We start from the raw sequence: 14,716 nt of genomic DNA, 5'->3' as shown, positions 1-14,716 counted from the left end.
GTGGGGAGGGTGAGTAGTAGAGAGTGCAGTGAGTGGGAGCTACTGGAGTCTGGAACCTTGGTTCTTGCTCTGTCTCCTTGTATGCCTTCCACTGACTTCCCCTCTCTTAATGACATCCATGGGACGGCTCTGTGCATCAGGGTTTTGTGGCCAGGGAGGGTGGGGGGCTGCCTTTTCCAGCTGCTCTCGCTTAGGGGAACAAGGACAGGCTTAAGAAACCTTATTTTTGTTCTGGAAACTAGTGCTCAAAAGTAGGCAATATAGTATCTGAATTCCCACCATTTTTCAAGGTATTGAGAATCTCCAGGGAACGGTATCTTAACTAGTACCTACAAATTTCTGAGATGATCAGATAGACACCCCAGTGGTCCTAGTTTCATTGTTAACTGTGTTCTCTTGCTGTAATTCAGAAAGGTTTGGAAATGTTGGGGAGGCTAGGTATGCTGTCTGTAAGTAGTCTATTTGCATGTTAGACTGAGGAGCCTCATGGGAAGTAACGCACTGTAAATGAAGAAAGCATGCAGCAGGTAGGCTTGGTCCAACAGTAGAGTCTCACTGGCAGATGGGTAGGTGAGTACTTATCTGGGTGTGTGTAAATGTTTGTATGGCCATCATGAGAGCCTTTGTTATCTTCAGTTTAGGGATATGAAAGAGGTGTCAGTCCTCAAGCAAAAAAAAAAAAATGTCCTCAGCGCTTCCAAGCAATTTTCAAAAAGAAAATTGGTTAAGCTATTCATACATTAGGAACAACATATTCTGAGCCTTGTGATCAAGTATAACCCCAAAGACCAAGAGAGTCTGTCTCGTCACACAGGCATGGGATGTATGGAAATTTAGAGTACTGAGGATGCCTGAGAATATGGGTAGATAGAAGGCACCCCTCCCCGCCCCAGCAGGTTGCCCTATGATGGGCAGCCAAGGCAAAGATGATAGTCTTGCATTCAGGGAGGAGACCAGCACAAAAAAGGAAAAAATGGCAGGCATCATGGTGGGTTTTATACAGCATATGGGTTCATCCTTTACCTTGCATGCAACTATCTCTTTTGTCTGGCCAAGAGGAATAGTGTCCCCTTGGACAAGGTGCTTAATCTCTGGGAATGCAAACAATAGGATTGCCTAGGTAAAATGCAGCTGTGTTCAGCCACCTCCTTGGTAGCCTAAATAAAGTTTGTCTTAAAGTGAATAACGCCCAGATGAAAGACACAAATAGAATTCAGCAGACCTCGGTTGAACCCCTGGATCCTACCTTACCTGAAGCTTATCTACACACATACAGACTTTTTATCAACACCTTCCCGTCCCCTCCTTTAAATTTAAGTTCAGCCAATCTGAGTTGGAATTTTGTCCTTGCAGACAGGGGATTTTCAGTACACATGACATATCCCCATGGCATTTTCCAACAATTAATTGGGGACCACTGTGAGGAGATGGAAGAGCTACAGCAGTAAGGAAGGGCAAGAATGGTAGTTGTGCACAGCACACATGACAAGGCAAAGAAATGCAGGGGAGCGTCTGGGATTTGTTCTCAGTCCCATCCTTTGTCCTCTCGTTGCATATCCTTAACAATCCCCCCCCCAACAACTATGTCTTTCAATGTGATTATGAATTATCTGGAAAAAAGGTATGTTGCAGTTCTAACTCCGGGAACAGCAGAATGTGATCTGACTTGGAAAGGGGGTTGTTACAGATGTACTCAGTTAAAATGAGGTCATGCTGGCCTAGGGTGGGCTTCTGTATGTATATCCTGTATGACTGATGTCCTTAGGAAGAGGAGAGAGAGACACAGGGAGCATGCCATATGATGAGGGAGGCACGAACAGGAGGGAAACAGCTTCAAGCCAGAAAATGCCAGGGATTGACACACACCAACCAGAAGCTAGGAAGAGGCAAGGAAGGATCTTTCTTTAGAGGTTTCAGCGGGAGCAAGGCCCTGCTGAGACTTTGATTTTGGGACTTCTAGCCTCCAGAACTATGAGACAATAGATTTTTGTTGTTTTAAGCCACCCAGGTTGTGGTAGTTTGTTAAGGCAGCCCTAGGAAGCAAATACCAATATCTTCAAGTCTCCTACTTGATCCAATTTTTGCCAAAGAAGAAAAAAAAATCTGTCTTACATGCTTAATCATTTTGAGGACTCACTATATTAAAATTTCCTGGGATATTTGCATTTGAAAAGAGAACTGATGAGACAGAGCAATAATGAATGTACCATGGTGGAGTTTTGGATATGGAGGAAGGGCAACCTCAGAGCCCCGCACATCTGTAAGTGCCTGTTCATCATTACACGCAGGTTCCAGTGTTTTCAGCGTGGTTTTGGGATTTTTTGAGATGTCTTAGGAGCCACTGCAGAAAAAGGGTGGGTGAAAAGAGAAAGGCAAGCGGGCTGGGCTCTGAGACCCTATCATCCCAGTTATGATGGGAGTTACTCTTTTTTTTATACTTTAGGATTCCATAGAAGATTTCATTGGGAAGAAGAGTTCTTGTGTTAAAATAGAAAGTCATAGCATTATGGCATTCTTTAATTCACACTGAGGCAAATCATTTTTTTTTTTTTTAACTCCACCATTTTGCAAAATGTGCCCACTTACATGTTTACCACTAAGGCGGAGAGCGGTCAGACTCCGCCAAGGACCTAAGATGGAGAAATGGGCCCGCACAGGAGACAGCCAGCATCTTTCCCTTTTATTTTTTCCCTATTCCGATGGGCAAAAGAGGAGAGATTAGCTGCCTTTCCTTTGTTCTTGTCTTTTAGAAAAGTGCGAATCGAGATCTTCATGATCCAAAATGTGCTGTTTTAAGTAAAAGTCAAAATATCTAGTTTATTCAAGTTGTTGATTTATTGGCTGTCTTTCTTCTTTTTATTTATTTTTTGCCAGTGGGTGAACAGAGGAGGCTATCAGGATGTACTATTTGCATTCATGTGATTGAGGCAGAAGCAGTACTCGAATACAAAAAAAAAAAAAAATTGTGACTGATGCTGGAGGAGTTTGCATAGGAAAGAGAAGCTTGCAGTTCTTTGCAGTTGCAGAGGATGATAATAATTCTTACACATTTGTGTCCCTTTCTACTTTCACATGCATTATCTCATTGCAAACCCACACACATCCTGGGAGGTTTGTGGCCTGGTTTTCCTATCATCATCCCACAGATGGACTCAGAGCCCACGGAGCCTCAGAGAATCCTCCCTGGCCTGGGCCTGAGGCCAGTTAGTGAGGGGAAGCTGGGACCACCACCCAGGTATCCTGAGACACCCCCCCTCCCCTGGGGCTCTGCGTGATGAGTGAATGGTGGTTTATTTATTTATATATATTTTTCCAAAGAGTGCTAAGGTAGAGAGAGGAATCTTAAAAGAAATGGCTAAAATGGTGCTTCCGCCCTGCTTGATGTCCAGCTTCTACCATAAAAGCTGAAGTCAGGGTCTCCTTCTGTCGAGTCTTTGAGATAAGCCACAAGTCTCAGGAAACAAATAGTGAATACCACCATCAATTTTGTTAGAAAATTCTCCAGTTAAGCATTTGAATCTCAAAATGCTCTTCAAATCATAATAGCTAATCATTCACCCACCCACGTTCTTCCTTCAGTCAAGCAGCTCAGCGAGTGAACACAAGTGTGCCCTCAGCTCCCTGCATGGCTGGAGGGCGGCTGGTGGGTGGGGTAGACTCTCTGCTTACCCCGAGAAGAATGGATTTTGGAATGTCACAGGGTTTTCTTTTCTTTCTTTTTCATTTGTTTCCCCCCCCACCCCCCTTTGCCGCCGCCAATTCCTTTTTTCAGCTACAGGTCTAGGTTGGGTACATTCAAAGGGAACAGAGGAACGCAGCCTGCCCGGTTGAGGAAGGAGGGAAAATAAATTTCACTAGTATGGGCCGCTGCAAATAAATCCGGGACAGAGACACTTTGTAGCTCGGGGGAAAGCACCACGTTGTCGTCCAGGCTCCCAAGCCGCGGGGTCTTTGTTTTTGTGTCCTTTTATGAAGTGGCCCATGGGGACTGTAGGCTGTGTAGTGGGAGCTCCCACTTCCCAGATTTGGCCCCAAGGGCAGATGAGTCTTGTGGAGAGGAAAACCCTGAACTTCCAAAAGCATCCTCTGGCAAGCAAGGGAGTTTCAGGGTTGGCTTGGGGAAATGTAAAAGGGGGGGGCAATGTGGGGTGTGATCAGAGAGAGAGGCCTTAAAAGAAGAAAGGGGAGCCCAAACTGGGAGCAAGAGAAAGGAGAGCAGAGGCGGGGTGGGAGGCGATGGGAGCAGACAGGACGCAACAAGGCTCGCTGGGCTCTGGGCTAGGGGCGGCGGGGGCGTCCGGGCGGGGCCGCGGGCGCCGGCGGGGAGGGCGGCCGTGACATCACGCCCGGGCCCCCTTCCCCTCACCGGGTGGGTGGGGCCTCGGCGCGCCGAGCGGGCGCGGGGTCAAGGAGGGGGAAGAGGAGGAGCAGGCATGAATATGTCTGAGTGAGGACCCGGGAGGGGCGGAGGAGGCGGAGGAGGCAGAGGGCGGGTAGAGGCGCGCGCGTGGCTCGGGGCGTCCGGGCTCCCTCCCCAACCCCCAGTCCCAGCCCCAGCCCCGGACCCCGGCCTGCGCGCCGCCTCCTCGCCGCCGCCGCCGCCCGCGTCGCAGCTGGGACCCGCTCCCGGCGCGGGGACCCGGCGGGCGGGGAAGCGCGGGCCCCGGCGCGGCCTGGAAGGAGCGAGAAAGCAAAAGTAAGGCGAGCAGCACTCCAAGTTTTCCCAACTTCGCCCCCTGCGGCGGCAGGCGTCCTGCTGCTCGGCGCGTCCCCACCGTGCCGGCGAGTGGCAGAAAGAAAAGGGACGGGGCGGGGGCGGGGCGGAGGCAGAGGGAGCGCGGGGGAGAGGGGAGAGTCCGGCAACTTCTGTTAAAACTTGGGGGAGGAGGAGCACGGGGAGGAGGAGGAGGAGGAGGAGGAGGAGGAAGCGGAGGAGAAGAGGGAAGGAGGGAGCGCGAGGGAGGGAAGCGAGAGCCGAGGGACAACTTTTCCACCCCGTGAGTAGCGCCGGGGGCGCGGGGTCGGGACGGGGGGCTCCTCCACCCTGCGCGGGCGGCCCGTCCGGGATGGGACCTTCTTCCAGAAAGTCGATTGGGTGCCAGGAGGGGACTGCGGTGGGGGCTCGCTTTCTTTCTCTTTCCCCTCCCTCTCGCGGGTGAACCAAATCAGAACTGTCACTCAGGGCCTGTGAGTCAGAAGGGATCGGATTACACGATCCCTGAAACCGATGCCTGAGCTGCACGAGCGGGAGGGAGCGGGCAGGGGCAGCGCCACCGGCACCGGCGCGCTCGCACACTCGCCCTCGCGCACACTCGCCGCCCGGACTCGCCCTCGCCGCTCGCCTGCCCTCCCCGCGCGCCCGGCGGTCCCTCGCGCCGCACCATGCCCGCGGTGGGCGCACCCCGCGCCCGGCCCGGCCGCTCGCCGTAGCCCGAGCCGCCCGCGGCCGCGCGGAGCCCGAAGCCGCCCGCCCGCGCCCCGGACGCGGGTCTATGGGAAGTTCGGGGACTTGACAGCCGTCGCCGCCGCAGGTACGTCCCGCCCGAAGTTCTTTGTTCCGCGGGCCGGGCACCCGGCAGCCAGCTCCTGCGGCCGCGCCCGCGCCTCGGGGTCGAGAGGGGGGGTCCCCGACGCGGGGAGCGGGAGGAAATGAAAATGGCTGTCAAAAGGCGCCCAGATTTGGAGAGCAACCCGCGCGGCGTCGGAGCGAGGCTCTTGCATTCGCTTCCTCCTCCTCGGAGCTCCCTTGCCCAGCGCCTGAGCCCGGAGACGGACCGGAGAATTTCCCATCCCGGAGGGGGACGAAGTTTGCAGCAGCCGCGCCCCCGCTCCCCGCCCGGAGCCCCGGCGCCCTCCCTCGTCTGGCTGCGTCTCCCCCATCGGGTGGCGGGCGCAGGCGGCGGCTGGCGGCGGGGTGGGTTTGCGCGGGGAGCGCCGCTGCGGGGGCCGCCCGCAGCCCGCGCCGCCTCCGGGGGGCGGGGGTGTGGTGTGCGCGGATGCGGAGGGGCGCGCCGCGGTCGTCGGAGAGGAAAAGTGAAAGTTGTACCATCTGTGTATGATTTGGGATTCTTTTATTTCTCTTCCTTTCCAGGGACAGCGGAAAAAGAGAGGGAGAGGGAGAAAAGAAAAGAAATGAAAGAGCGTTAGAAGCAGCAGGGAGTGTGTGCAGGGGTGCGTAATCGTGTCCCGTGCAGTATTCATTCAGGAGGCCGCGTTTTCGCAGGGCAGAGCTGGGTATGAATCGCTCTGCAGGGAACAGTTACTTTCTGGAGTTGCAGAGGGAAAATGGGCGGGAGGAAGTCGAGAGGGAGTAAATATTTACCCCAAACTTGGAGAGTTTGTGAAGCGACTTTTAGCAGATTGCCAGATGCCAGAGAGCACCAGCGCACACCCCGGCCTTTTATCCTTCCCTGAACTTTGTGCTCCTGTCCTTGATTGCACCTCCTTCAGGAGATGCCCTCCCGAGAGGGGCTGGACCCAGGCTTCCATTGCTGACCCTGCTAGAGAGAGGATCAAGGAGGCAACTCCTTCCTGCCGCCCCCAACTTCTCATCCCCTGGCGTGCGGTGCCGAATGGATTCTGGCCTTGGGTACAGTACTTGTGGCCCTCTGCCAGTTTATATGTACATATATTTATGTAAAACATTTTCTCCCAGCTCTTTGCCAGCTGTTCCACATTTTCCAGCTGCCAGTTCAATTTGAAATGATGGACTGTCCGCATCTCCAAGTAAAAGAGCCCTTTAGTCGGAGGTATGGAGGACCGGCCTCTGTGCAAAGACATGGGCAGTGCCATTATCTGGACGGGTATTATTAGTTCTAAAAAACACCTTCTGCTCTCCTTTTACTCTCCTCCTTCCTCTCTCCCCAATTAATCTTTCCCAGAGCAGTCTGCTGGAAATTCACAATAACTAGGCTTTTCCCTCCAAATGTGATTTTGCCCAAAATTTGGATGAGGCCATTTTTTTCCCCCGTCCTGAAATGTGTGTCTGGTGGAAATAAATTAACTTTTAAAAAGGGTTCCAGCTTGAGTGTGTTGGGCATGGCTGGTGGGGGCCTCTGCCATGGCCAGCTGAAATGATCTCATTTTGGTCTGTTTAAGGCAGAAACTATTCATCGTTTCCATGTTACACTTTTTAGGTTGTTTGATGTCTTAGCATAGTATAGACTGAAATCTTCAAGAACTGGCCTAAAGTATTAATTCTGAGTATTTATGTAATTGTTCTGTAATTTGAATAGGTGCCTTATTGATTGATTCCTGTAATTATTTCATTTAGGTTTTAAATTAAAAATTAATAATAGTCTGACAGTTTCTTAATTACATGTGTCAAGATTATTTTGAAGGAAGAAAGTGCTCTGTTTTAAAGTAGTGAAACAACCTCGAAATCTCTTCATTTTTCTAAAGCAGAGTAGTATTACAGTCGAGGGGCAATATTAAAGCTGCGGTGCTTGGTCTTAACAATGTAAACTGTGTGAAGTAGCTAAAGAATTTGTTTACGTTAGGAAATATTGGTCTTAATAACGTGGTACACAGATGCTTTGGCCAGTTAGACTATAGTCAGACCTAAAGCAAACATGAAATAACATTTAAATTAGTTGTAATAGCATACTTACTGAGAGAAGAGAGTTTATTTTATACTAAAAGCTATTTAATTAGAAACTCCCTGCCTAAGGGGAGATCCTTTCAGGGTCTATAATTCTTAAAGTCAGCCTCGGGGAGCTTTGGTTTAAGATGCCTGGAGGAGTCCAATGTGAGAGGTGTCTAGTGAAATTTCACACATGCAGAAGCACTTTACAAGGTATAGATTGTGTTATTATTCATGGGCTAGCTGGTCTGACTCGGATACCTACCATTTCCCAGCACCTTTGACGTGTGTGTATTCCTCGATCGAGTCCTGATCTAAACACACTTTCACCGTATGCCTCATTTACAAAGGACTACAGACAGAAATGAGAAAATTCAGTACTGATGAAAAATGGCTCTGTTGAGTTATTTCATTACTTATTTAATGAAAGTCTCATTAATTTATCAACTTGATGCCCGAGCCTAAAAGTTGGACTTTCCTTTGTTTCTTGGCCCCTTTTCTTAATTACCTGCACGCTGGAAGGGTTTCAGACTTCCTCTGTGCTTAGCCTTTCTGAGGTCCCTCCCTGGATGTAAAGTATCCTGCTTACTGAGATTCCCACCCCCCCAACCTTTTTGAGGCTAAAGTTTGGAAGTGTAGGAAAGGAAACAATTTAATGATCATTGTTCCATGCACTCACTTATACGGAGACAGTAATGGACTAAGGAAAACCAGTCTTGAAGGAGAAGTGAATCACTGAGTCATGAAATCCTCAAGAAAACCTTAGCAGTGGAATGTTAATGCTTTTAGACTATAGTAGATTATCTTAAAAGTCAGACTTTTCTTCTTTATGCAATTGTTGTAAATCCCCAGCTAAAGAGTGCTTTGAAGGAGGTTTTAGTTTTGCTAGCTTTCATAGTCCATAGTCGGTCTGACTTGTTTTGGAAGATTCAAGAAATTTTCTGCCAACTTATATCATGAGAAGCAATTACAATGCTGAAATGACTAGAGAGGAAGTGTGTGTAAGTGTGTGTGCATGTGTGTGTGTGTGTGTGTGTGTAAGTAAATTTAATTTGTTAAGCAAAATATTCCACTCTCATGATGACTTCAGGTTGTCTTTTCATTAAAGGCTAGTAGAAGATGCTGCCCTTCACTTGATGTCATTTTCCGAGAGGAAAATTGATTTGTTCGAGTTTCAAAGCAAATAAAGGGAGACAGAATAAACAACAACAGGGGAGGGGTACTGCTGCAAACTTTTTCAAGTACTTTCAGTGTATTTTTCATCTTTACTTTTATGTGATGGGCCTGTGAAATAGAGCTGTAGACTGGCGAAGACTTTAAATGAAATTTCACACTTTGATGATTTTTTTTAAACTTTGATATATTGACAGCAAAAGGAGCTGCAAAGCTTTTATATAACTTGAGCAGTAACGCCAAGCAGCAGTCAAACGTCTCTATGCATTTGTGTTTAACTGCAGAAGAAAAACATGTCCATGGGCAGTAGAGGTTCTTATCAACCCCCTAATCCCAGATCCCAGCAAACCTTGAGGGCATGCCTCAGATCTTACTGAAATCACTGTAGACTCCCAGTTTGCAGATTAAATATGCTATGTGTTCCTGGCTCCAACAACAGTTTTATGAGCTCACTAAGCTTCCTGTTTTAAGATCCTTTTCTTAAGTTTTTAGGAGCTGCTAAAGGCAATGCTGTCTGGAGTAAGTAGTGTTGTTAATTTAGAGACACTTCGAATATTTCGTTCTCTCTTTAAAAATTGCCAAAATTATTATTTGTAAATTGAAGGGCTCGTTAGGCAGGGAAGAGGGAAGGGAGCCCTTTTCAAAGAGATGGGATGTTAGATGCTTGCTTAAGTGCAAACTTCACGTGGTGTCTCAATTGTTCTGAGGCACTCTTCCTTCACCCAACCCCTTAAAATTAGACTTTTTCCACTTGTAATTCCAAATGTACTATATCTCAGTGCCACACTTCTTAGTTACTCGTGACCACTTCTAAGTTTTTTTTTTTTTTTAATGTGAAAGTGTTTTTTGTTCCATGTGTGTATATTTCAACCCGACAAAACGTCCCAGAAAATCTATGGCTCTCTAAAGAAACTGAATGAACACGCCATTACATATAGTTAATAAGGTGGCACTAGAACATTCCAGCCCCCTCCTGAAAGGCAACATTGTGTGGAGCTCCACATCTGCATCTGTCGTATCTATGGTCGTGTCCTCCTATAGGGCACTTTTGCATTTTGCATAAGAGTCATAATTACCAAAGAAAATACTTACATCATCGTCCAACAACATGTCATCTAATTCCCCAGAGAACTCAGCCAATTTTGTGCTTAAAGGTTATTCAATGAATGAAATTGTGAAAGCCCATTTGTCAAAGTACTGCATGGTTTCTGTTAGTTTTCAAGCCCCAAATTCATTGTCTGCCCTGGCCCGGCCATTAGTCATCAGTGTATTAGCGTTGCCTTCAGGCCATGCTGCCCCGCACTTCTTCACACCATTATAGCTTTGAAAGTGTACTCTGTCGACTTGTAGAATTACTGCTCTGATTTCCGCTTGGCTGGGTTTGAGGTAAGTCCCCTCCCTACCTTCTAGCTGACTGTAATCCTTGCTTTCTTTTAAAGCTCCTTTGCAGAGATTTAGGGGAGAACTTTCTTAAGGGCCCTGTTGGCATCATACTGTGGTTTTGTTGTGGCATGCACTGTACATATAAATCGTACCTGAAGTAAATTGGATTGATTGCTGGCCTGAAACAGCTTTGGGGCTTTTCTTTTCTTTCTTTCTTTCTTTCTTTTTTTTTCTTTACTTTTTTTTTTTTTTTCTTATGGGAGGGGGTGGCAATGTGCCTGTATGTGAGAGAGAGAAAAAGGGAGGGAGGGAGAGACTGAGAAAGATGTATTGTTTTAAATAGAAGCATTTGATTGTATATATTTGAGTCATTTTTATGCCACAAAATTAAATAATCGGAGACAAATGTAGCTTTGAAGCTCTGGCTGTTGACATACCTTCAGAATGCAGTGGGATCTCTTATGTGCTTAGTTTTAGCTTTAGCCACTTTGACTGGTTTTGAAGATTGCATAAAATACCTAAGGATATTCCAGGACACCTACTGGTTCTTACAACAAGGGACAGCATCTACTCCCAACTTGGATGCAAGATAACTTTCCAAAAAGGCAGTCATGAAGGCATGGGACGGTTAAACCGTCTTATTGATTTCATTTGGTGATATTTTTTTAAAAAAAGAGTAATTCCCATCTCAGGAGAGCTACCTGTGTGGAGAGAAAGCTCAGCCAGCCTCCTCCGAAGGAAGCAGTAATGAACTCCCATGAATGGAAACCTGAATGGAGTGGCCAGGAGTGTGGACCAGGTCGTGCACCTCAGAGCAGCATCTGCTGTTTGAACTGTGGGTGTTCAAATGAAATTCCATACCCAGGCATCTCACCGGCAGAGTGCGCGACTGCGGGGGTAGTTTGCGCTGACCGTTTTGTAGCTGATCGAGGGTGTGGGGGGCTGGTGTGAACGATAACCTGAAGAATTCTGTCTGCGAATAAGCCAAGTTTATAGGCTCAGAGGACCAGGGCGTGGCTTGTACTGAATAAGATTTGATGAAACTTCTGTACAAGTTTTGAAAATTTGCCTTTAAAACTGCATCTAGGATTCAGGAATCACAAGCTTAAAAGTCGGAAGGTTAAAGTATGCTGAATACATCACCAAAAAAATGCACCGAGTATCTCTGGGATATCTGTAGCTGATTTTGACACCCAACAGGTATTAGTCTAGGATTTAAAAGTAAATTACTAATTCATGGGACATGAATAGTAGACATCCATCCCCTGAAGCGTCATTGTAAAGACGCACCTGACTTTAGGAACCAAAAGTTAGGTCAAGTTGCAGAAGAAAAATTTTTAAATTGAGGATTTTTTTTTCCTTGCGAAAATGTGTGAAAACTTTTAATTCCCTTAAACCTCAGTGAAGTGAGACAAGGAACACCTTTGGGCAGAAGTGATGTTTTTGTGTGCTACGTGGGTTTCAGAGAAATACAGTTTTCATGAGCTTAGCGGGTCTGGGGACAGATAAGTGACTTCTAGATCTCACTTTCTGTCTGAGGACTGCCTGTCTCCAGCACCCCCCAGCAAGTGGGGGGCCAGCTTGCTCGCATTATTGCTCTTTTGTTAATGGTCCCTGCCATGCAGGGTGCTTCCTGCAGAGCCTAACCACAGTACAGTGGTTGGTGTTTCCCAGTTTTGCAAAACTCGGGAATGGTAACAGGTATTAAATCGAGACCTTATACTTCCCTCGAATATTTCTCCCAGAGTCCTACTGGCAGCAGAGAGAGTCAGAGCAGCTGATGCTCTTTTAAGTACAGATGGCAGAAAAGTAAAACGGGCACATAGAATGCCATTTGCGATGCCACCCATAATAGCAGTGGTCACTTCATGTCCAAGAAGATTTTCAGCAGTTGAAGGTAAATATGTGGAGTTCGTAAAAGTTTAGATGTCATTGATTTACTAAAGCCAAATTCACTACATCCATAGCCAGGCAGTGATTTCCCCTTAGAGGAATTCCATTCCTTTTAGAGTAATTCCATTTTGGGATGTCTATCATGAATACTGCTTATCTGAGATTAGGAGTCTCAGAAATATAGGAAAGAAAGATTGAAAACACCAGGCAGCAGATTGGGGGAACCTTCTAGGCTACCAAAGACCACTTCTGGCAACTTGAACAGCTCTCTTATTTGCAGGCAAGGCTTTAGGCTTATCTAATTATGAAAAGTCAAATCATATGGAGAGGTAAAATAATCCTACATTCAAAAATACTATAATTAAAGATTCATGAAGGTTTCATTAAGAACTTATGAAGTGAGCTTCTTTTCTTGCAGAAAAGGAAAGCAGTGCAGACAGGGAAGGGTGAGGAGAGAAAAGAAAGATGTTGGTGTGGGTCACAGGTTCTGCATATATAATGGATCTGAAGTTCAGGAAAGATAGTTGGAGCTCAAGGAAATTCCACCACATTACAAACCTGTAAGAGATTTTCTACAATGCATGTTTACGTGAAATCCACTGAAACATTTTAAATTCCCTCACTTTTGTTCATTGAAACTCAGACCATTTTGTACTTTCAGAATTGATCTGAAGTTAAAATCAGCATTAGTTTGTGCTTCTTGATTTTTCCCTCCCTCTTTCTGAAGGATTTTCATTAATGCTACAAGAAGGTACAACTATTTAATAGGAATTTTACCTAAATAGTTGCTCCAAGAGTAGCATCTTGAAGTAGCAGCTAATCTGCTAGTAATAAAATGTGAGAGCAATGTCACTACTCAGTGATACAGGGGAGACCCCTCAGAAATCCTGACACAGGCTGGCTCCTTCTGGCTTTTTAAAACACGAGCACATTAGGGAGATCATTCAGCTCATAAATATACAGGCAGGTGTAAGTAAATGTAATTTCTCTGGAGGAAAGCCTTATTCCACTTGAGCAATAGTTCCCTAAGCTGCACAGAATAATTTCTCACTTAAGGCCTAATCATGGTGCTGTTAAGAGCTCTGCTCTGCCCAGTGGAATGCCTTCTCTCTGATCCCTCATTGGCAGGAGCTGTTTTAACCCATCAGAAACGCCTCAGGTTCCCACATCAAGCTTTTAACTTAGTTTTTTACATCTTTAAATGCATTAAGACGAAAATGAAAGAGAATTATTGCCCAGGTTCAGGCAACTTAAAAATAAACCAACTGAATTAGGGAGATAAGTTGTCTGCTGTTCACAAAGGATGTATTATCAGTTTATAACTACTGCTTCAGTTCACCTTAGATGAGAAAGTCGTATACAGCTCAAACATTTTGCATGTTGGTTTTAGCCCAGGTGCTGGCTTTAAAAATTTTTTCTGTGTAAGTGGTGAAGAAATCCTACTTGTGTGGCTCCCAGGTTTCACTGCAGGGCCCTGGCATGGGAAAGGCTGATTTTTGCCCATGTTCCCAGAATTGTGATTTTTCATCCTCCCCATTGACTAAGTAAAGCCTCCTGGTGGAGGCTGAACTTTGGAACCCCACTGAGCGCCTCCCTCCTTTTGAGACAAGGTGCTGTGTCTCGAACCTGAACCATTCACAAAGCCTGAATCGGCTTAGGGCAGCTGGAGGAGAAACAACACTTGGGGGCCAGGTTAGGTTAATGGACAGTGAGTTGGAAGTTTGGGGAGTGAAGCCCTCCAGTGTTCCCCAGTGTTTTAGTACAATGAGAAGCACAGGGTGTTTCATTGCAAAGTACCTGGAAAGTTGCACCTCCCTGGGTTCAGCTGGTGCAAACAGCTGTGAATGAAAGCAGGGCTCCCGCACCTCCCCGGATTCAGCTGGTAGAACAGCTGTGCGAACGAGAGCAGGGCCACCTCGGACAACTGTCTGCTGGAAATGCTGCCGGGCCAGCTGCAGACAAGAGCTTTCCAATGCCCGGGACCATTCCCAAGGAGCAGGGCAGCCAGGGCGATCAAAGTGATAAGGGACGCTTCTCCCTGCACAGAGTCCCTGGCCGGTGGCGACCGTTCAGCCCCGCCGTTCGCACTTCCGGGAATGCGGCTCGGAGTGGGGCTGCCGACCCCGCGGCCCCCGCCACCCCGGCGGCTTCTGGGAGCCGGGCCGCTGCCGGGGCGCGCGGGGCCGGGGGTAGCGGGGCGGGCGCGGGGGCGCGGCGCCCCGGAGGCTCAGCCGAGGCGCGGAGCCCTCGCCCGGGCGGAGTGCGGCGGCCAACTGGGGAGCGGCCTGGGGCCCGGAGCGCCGCGCGCCCGCCGAGACCCCGCAGGCCCGCCGGGGGCGGCGCAGGGAAGTGGGACAGCGGTGAGGACCGGGAGCCCGGGACCGTACGCGGCACCGCACGCAGGGCTGCGGGCGCGGAGGCGCAGGCCGAGCCGGGAGCTCTCCCGAACTGACCACGGTCCACAGCCTGCCGAAGGATGACAGGAACCGGGACTCATCTTTGCCGCGATCAAAGTTCCTGGGGGTTTGTTCTGTGTTTTGTTTTCTTCCCTGCAGCTCCAAAGACAGGGCCCCTGGAGGCTTACTGTGCGAAAGCGCCGTTTCAAACGTAGGTCCCCAAAGGCCTGGCCCCGTGGGGTCTGTTGCACGTGGTGCCGAGCACGAACTCCACCTTGACCTGGTCGGG

At 48.1% G+C, this 14,716-nt stretch overlaps 1 protein-coding gene across 2 annotated transcripts in view; it reads left to right on the top strand.

Moving 5' to 3' along the window:
* The first annotated feature begins 5,436 nt into the window (after positions 1 to 5,436).
* GLI3 (GLI family zinc finger 3) overlaps positions 5,437 to 14,716 on the top strand; it is a 263,470-nt gene continuing 254,190 nt past the window's right edge. For both annotated transcript variants that reach the window (XM_044245664.1, XM_044245663.1), the window contains exon 1: positions 5,437 to 5,531. The gene's annotated coding sequence lies outside the window, so the exon portion shown is untranslated. The remainder of the gene's footprint in view (positions 5,532 to 14,716) is intronic.

The sequence above is a fragment of the Neovison vison genome, chromosome 4 (assembly GCF_020171115.1).
Source record: "Neovison vison isolate M4711 chromosome 4, ASM_NN_V1, whole genome shotgun sequence".
Taxonomy (NCBI): domain Eukaryota; kingdom Metazoa; phylum Chordata; class Mammalia; order Carnivora; family Mustelidae; genus Neogale; species Neogale vison.
The sequence above is the reverse complement of the archived record's forward strand: the minus strand, read 5'-3'. Positions and strand labels throughout refer to the sequence as shown.